Source organism: Acinonyx jubatus, chromosome X (assembly GCF_027475565.1).
Source record: "Acinonyx jubatus isolate Ajub_Pintada_27869175 chromosome X, VMU_Ajub_asm_v1.0, whole genome shotgun sequence".
Classification (NCBI taxonomy): Eukaryota; Metazoa; Chordata; class Mammalia; order Carnivora; family Felidae; genus Acinonyx; species Acinonyx jubatus.
The window spans coordinates 73,418,500-73,424,805 of NC_069389.1; positions in this window are offsets into that span (position 1 = coordinate 73,418,500).

Here is a 6,306-nt window from a genome sequence, read left to right on the forward strand (position 1 = left end):
TGATATGCTTGGTACTCCATGACTTGAAGGGCAAATTTCATTTAATTTTTTATGCCTATTTATTTATTTTTGAGAGAGAAAGAGAGAGAGACAGGGATATACAGAGAGAAGGGGAGAAAATCCCAACCAGGCTTTATGTTGTCAGTGCAGATCCCCACACAGGGCTCATATTCACGAACCATATGATCATGACCTGCATCAAAATCAAGACTCAGGTATTTAACTGACTGAGCCATCCAGGCACCCTTAATTTAATTTCTCTTTCTTTCTTTCTTTCTTTCTTTCCTTTCTTTCTTCTTTCTTTCTTTCTTTCTCTCCAAAATTATATTTCATTCACCCTTTGCTTCCCTATTCGTCATCTATAGCAATGATTTTAAACTTTTTTTTTGTTTTTTTGTAGAATACATAATGCATTTATAGGCTTCAGGAGCTTACATTGATTGACTTTAGGAATATCACATTTTGAGCTGAAAATAGATGAAGGCAGGAAGCATTAGTAGTAGTAGTAGTATTAGCATTAATATGAACCAGATTATTTATTTTAGTTAAATTTGTTTAGGGAGCAGCACTTATATTAAATTATTCTCCAAAAGGAACCAATTAGAACCTAATCTTTACATGATATTTACTGATGTGTGAGTATATACATGGGTATGTTGTACCGTGTCAAAATTGTTTAATACACACTAAATAGAGTAAATGTTATTATTTGTAATATCTATTGCCTAAAATAGCATAGCCTCAAATCCTAATGCTTCTGGCAATATCCAAAGAAAACAAGCTAATAAATATAAAATTGTGTCAAATACCCAACTCTGATGTTCATACATTCATAACTGTAAAAAGACTCCATTAATTGACTGTAAACTTCTCTTTACATCAAAATGCATGATGTGAATACATAAGATGCATGCAATCTGGCGCTGGTTGGCGCCATTTCCCTCTGCAGCCCCTCAGCATAAACATAGAACTACTTGTAGGAAGCAGTGCAGTGGTGACAGTCCTGTTATCTAAACTAAAATTAGATAAATCAAAATAGCTCAGGGGAATTTTAGGTAGAACAGAAAATAATATACATGTTACAAAGCAATTCTATTAAATCTTACTTGTATTTCCTAAGTTAGCAACTAATTGTCATCTACTGTCTGAAGAATCATCTGTTGAAGGAGGAATAAACTATTGACCCAGTGAGAAATGAAACTGGATTATCTTTTATGCTTGAGGTATTTTGTGACATCAGAAAATAGATCAAATGTTTAGAATATTTCCAGAATGGACTCTGAGTGTGACATTTTGCAGTTATGTTTTTTTTTGTAAACAATTTTTTAATGTTCATTTAGTTATTTTGAGAGAAAAAGCATGTGGGAGTGGGGGAGGGACAGAAAGGGAGGGAGAGAGAGAATCCCAAGCAGGCTCTGTCAACATGCTCCTCATTTTTTAAAAAGTTTTTATTTAAATTCCAGTTAGTTAACATGCAGTATAATATTAGTTTCAGGTATACAAATAATGATCCAACACTTATATACAACACCCACTGCCCATCACAACAAGTTCACCCTTTTATCCCCATCACCTATTTCACTCATCCCGCCACCCACCACCACTCTGGGAACCATCAGTTTATTGGTTTGCTTCCTCTCTGTCTTTTTTCCCTATGCTCTTTTGTTTTCTTTCTTAAATTCTACATATGAAATTATATGGTACTTATCACTGTCTGCCTTACATATGTGCTTAGGATAATACTCTAGTTCCATTCACATTGTTGTGAATGGCAAGATTTCATTCTTTTTATGTCTGTTTAAGATTAAATTGAATATATATATTCATATATTATATATAATATATCATATATATTCATATATTATATTATAAATAATATTATATATTCATATACATATACATATATGTATGTATATGTATAATACACATTAAATATCCATATATGTACATATATGTATACATATATGTATATGTATATGAGTATATATATTCTTTATCCAATGCTCAGCTGGCTGCTTCCAAAATTTGGCTATTGTAGATAATGCTGTAGTGCAGAATTGGGATACCTCCTGTTTAGCTTGTTTTTCAGTGTTGCTTTGGCTAATCAGGGCCTTTTGTGGTTCCCATAAAAACTTTAAGATGCTTTGTTCTAGTTCTGTGAAAAATGCTGTTTCCCTTCACTTTCAATATCAAGGTAAAATAAAGACTCATTTTAAGTTTAAAATAAGTCTCTTACAAGCAGCATATACATGGGTTTTGGTTTTTATCCATTCTGACACTTTTTGATTTTTTTTGGTACATTTAGGCCATTTACATCCAGAGTAATTACTAACGGACATGTATTTAGTGCGATTTTATTACTTGTTTTGTCCATGGTTTTGGAGATTTTCTCTGTTCTTTTCTTGTCTTTGTCACTTTTGGTCTTTCCTTTTCACTAAAAGTGTCTCCTTTAATATTTCTTGTAAGGATGGTTTAGTGGTCACAAACTCCTTTAAGTTTTGTATGTCTGGGAAAATCTGATCTCTCCTTTTCTGAATGATAGTCTTACTGCATAGATTATTCTTGACTGCATATTTTTGCCATTCAGTCCTTTGAATATATCATGCCATTTCCCTCTGGCTTGCCATTTTTTGTTCAGAAATCTGCAGCAAGTCTTATAAGTCTTCCCCTTGTAAATTTTTTTTTGTCTTGCTGCTTTTAACACTTTTTTTTCTTTATCACTAAATTTTGGATATTTAATTACAATATGTCTTGCTGTTGTGCTGGGGTTTTTGCTTTGTTTTTTTCCGTTATTTTATTTTATTTTTTTAAATGTGAAATTTATTGTCAAATTGGTTTCCATACAACACCCAGTGCTCATCCCAACACATGCCCTCCTCAATACACATCATCCACCCTCCCCTCCCTCCAACCCCCCATCAACCCTCACTTTGTTCTCAGTTTTTAAGAGTCTCTTGTGCTTTGGCTCCCTCCCTCTCTAACCTCTTTTTTTTCTTCCCCTCCCCCATGGACTTCTGTTAAGTTTCTCAGGATCCACATAAGAGTGAAAACACATGGTATCTGTCTTTCTCTGTATGACTTATTTCACTTAGCATAACACTCTCCAGTTCCATCCACGTTGCTACAAAAGGCCATATTTCATTCTTTCTCATTGCCACATAGTATTCTATTGTGTATATAAACCACAATTTCTTTATCCATTCATCAGTTGATGGACATTTAGGCTCTTTCCATACTTTAGCTATTGTTGAAAGTGCTGCTATAAACATTGGGATACAAGTGACACTATGCATCAGCACTCCTGTATCCCTTGAGTAAATTCCTAGCAGTGCTATGGCTGGGTCATAGGGTAGATCTGTTTTTAATTTTTTGAGGACCTTCCACACTGTTTTCCAGAGCGGCTGCACCAGTTTGCATCCTTGCCAGCATCTATAATCTCCTGATTTGTTCGTTTCGGCCACTTTGACCAGCGTGAGGTGGTATCTGAGTGTGGTTGTGATTTGTATTTCCCTGATGATGAGCGACATTGAGCATCTTTTCATGTGCCTGTTGGCCATCTGGATGTCTTCTTTAGACAAGTGTCTATTCATTTTTTCTGCCCATTTCTTCACTGGGTTATTTGTTTTTCAAGTGTGGAGTTTGGTGAACTTTTTATAGATTTTGGATACTAGCCTTTTGTCCGATATGTCATTTGCAAATATCTTTTCCCATTCCATTGGTTGACTTTTAGTTTTGTTGATTGTTTCCTTTGCTGTGCAGAAGCTTTTTATCTTCATGAGGTCCCAATGGTTCATTTGTGCTTTTAATTACCTTGCCTTTGGGGATGTGTAAAGTAAGAAATTGCTGCAGCTGAGGTCAGACAGGTTTTTTCCTGCTTTCTCCTCTAGGATTTTAATGGTTTCTGTCTCACATTCAGGTCCTTTATACATTTTGAGTTTATTTTTGTGAATGGTGTAAGAAAGTGGTCTGGTTTCATCTTTCTGCATGTTGCTGTCCAGTTCTCCCAGTGCCATTTGTTAAAGACACTTTTTTCCATTGGATGTTCTTTCCTGCTTTGTCAAAGATTAGTTGGCTATACTTTTGTGGGTCTAATTCTGGGGTTTCTATTCTATTTCATTGGTCTATGTGTCTGTTTTTGTGCCAATACCATGCTGTCTTGATGATTACAGCCTTGTAGTAGAAGCTACAGTCTGGCATTGTGGATGCCCCCCGCTTTGGTCTTCTTCAATATTACTTTGGCTATTCGGGGCCTTTTGTGGTTCCATACAAATTTTAGGATTGCTTGTTCTAACTTCGAGAAGAATGCTGGTGCAATTTTGATTGGGATTGCATTGAATGTGTAGATAGCTTTGGATAGTATTGACATTTTAACAATATTTTTTCTTCAATCCATGAGCACAGAATGTTTTTCCATTCCTCTTTACCTTCTTCAATTTCCTTCATAAGCTTTCCATAGTTTCCAGCATGCAGATCTTTTACATCTTTGGTTAGGTTTATTCCTAGGTATTTTATTCTTTTTGGTGCCACTGGGAATGGGATCATTTTCTTTATTTCCTTTGCGTTGCTTCATTATTAGTGTCTAAGAATGCAACTGATTTCTGTACATTGATTTTGTATCCTGCCACTTTGTCAGTTCTAGCAGACTTTTGGTGGAGTGTATCGGATTTTCCATGTAGAATATCATGTCATCTGCAAAAAGTTAAAGCTTGACTGCATCTTTGCCAATTTTGATGATTTTGATTTCCTTTTGTTGTCTGATTGCTGATGCTAGAACTTCCAACACTATGTTAAACAACAGGGGTGAGAGTGGGCATCCCTGTCGTGTTCCTGATCTCAGGGAGAAAGCTCTCAGTTTTTCCCCATTGAGGATGATATTAGCTGTGGGCTTTTCATAAATGGCTTTGATGATGTTTAAGTATGCTCCTACTGTCCCGACATTCTCGAGGGTTTTTTTTTTTTTAAGAAAGCATGATGAATTTTGTCAAATGCTTTTTCTGCATTAATTGACAGGATCATATGGTTCTTATCTTCCTTTTCTTAATGTGATGTATCACATTCATTGACTTGCGAATTTTGAACCAGCCCTGCAGCCCCGGAATGAATCCCACTTGACCATAGTGTATAATTCTTTTTATATGCTGTTGAATTAGATTTGCTAATATCTTATTGAGAATTTTTACATACATATTCATCAGGGATATTGGCCTGTAGTCCTCTATTTTTACTGGGTCTCTGTCTGGTTTAGGAATGAAAGTAATGCTGGCTTCATAGAATGAGTCTGGAAGTTTTCCTTCCCTTTTTATTTTCTGGAATAGATTGAGAAGGATAGGTATTATCTCTGCTTTAAATGTGTGGTAGAATTCCCCTGAGAAGCCATCTGGTCCTGGACTCTTATTTGTTGGGAGATTTTTGATACCTGATTCAATTTCTTCTCTGGTTATGGGTCTGTTCAAGTTTTCTATTTCTTCCTGTTTGAGTGTTGGACGTGTGTGGGTGTTTAGGAAATTGTCCATTTTTTCCATATTGTCCCATTTGTTGGCAAATAATTTTTCATAGTATTCCCTGATAATTTCTTGTATCTCTGAGGGATTGGTTGTAATAATTCCATTTTCATTCATGATTTTATCTTTTTGGGTCCTCTCCCTTTTTTTTCTTGAAAAGCCTGGCTAGGGGGTGATCAATTTTGTTTATTTTTTTTTCAAAAAAAACAACTCATGGTTTTATTGATCTGCTCTACTTTTATTTTGGATTCTATGTTGTTTATTTTTGCTCAGATATTTATTATTTCTCTTCTTCTGCTGTGTTTGTTGTGTCTTTGCTGTTCTGCTTCTAGTTCCTGTAGGTGTGCTGTTAGATTTTATATTTGGGATTTTTATTGTTTCTTGAGATAGGCCTGGATTACAATGTATTTTCCTCTCAGGGCTGCCTTCACTGCATCCCAAAGCATTTGGATTGTTGTGTTTTCATTTTAATTTGTTTCCATGTATTTTTAAATTTCTTCTCTAATTGTCTGGCTGACTCATTCATTCTTTAGTAGGTTGTTCTTTAACCTCCATGCTTTTGGAGATTTTCCAGACTTTTTCCTGTGGTTGATTTCAAGCTTCATAGCATTGTGGTCTGAAAGTATGCATGGTATCATCTCAATTATTTTGTACTTATGAAGGGCTGTTTTTTTACCCAGTATGTGATCTATCTTGGAGAATGTTCCATGTGCACTCGAGAAGAAAGTATATTCTGTTGCATTGGGATGTAGAGTTCTAAATATCTCTGTCAAGTCCATCTGATCCAATGTATCATTCAGGGCCC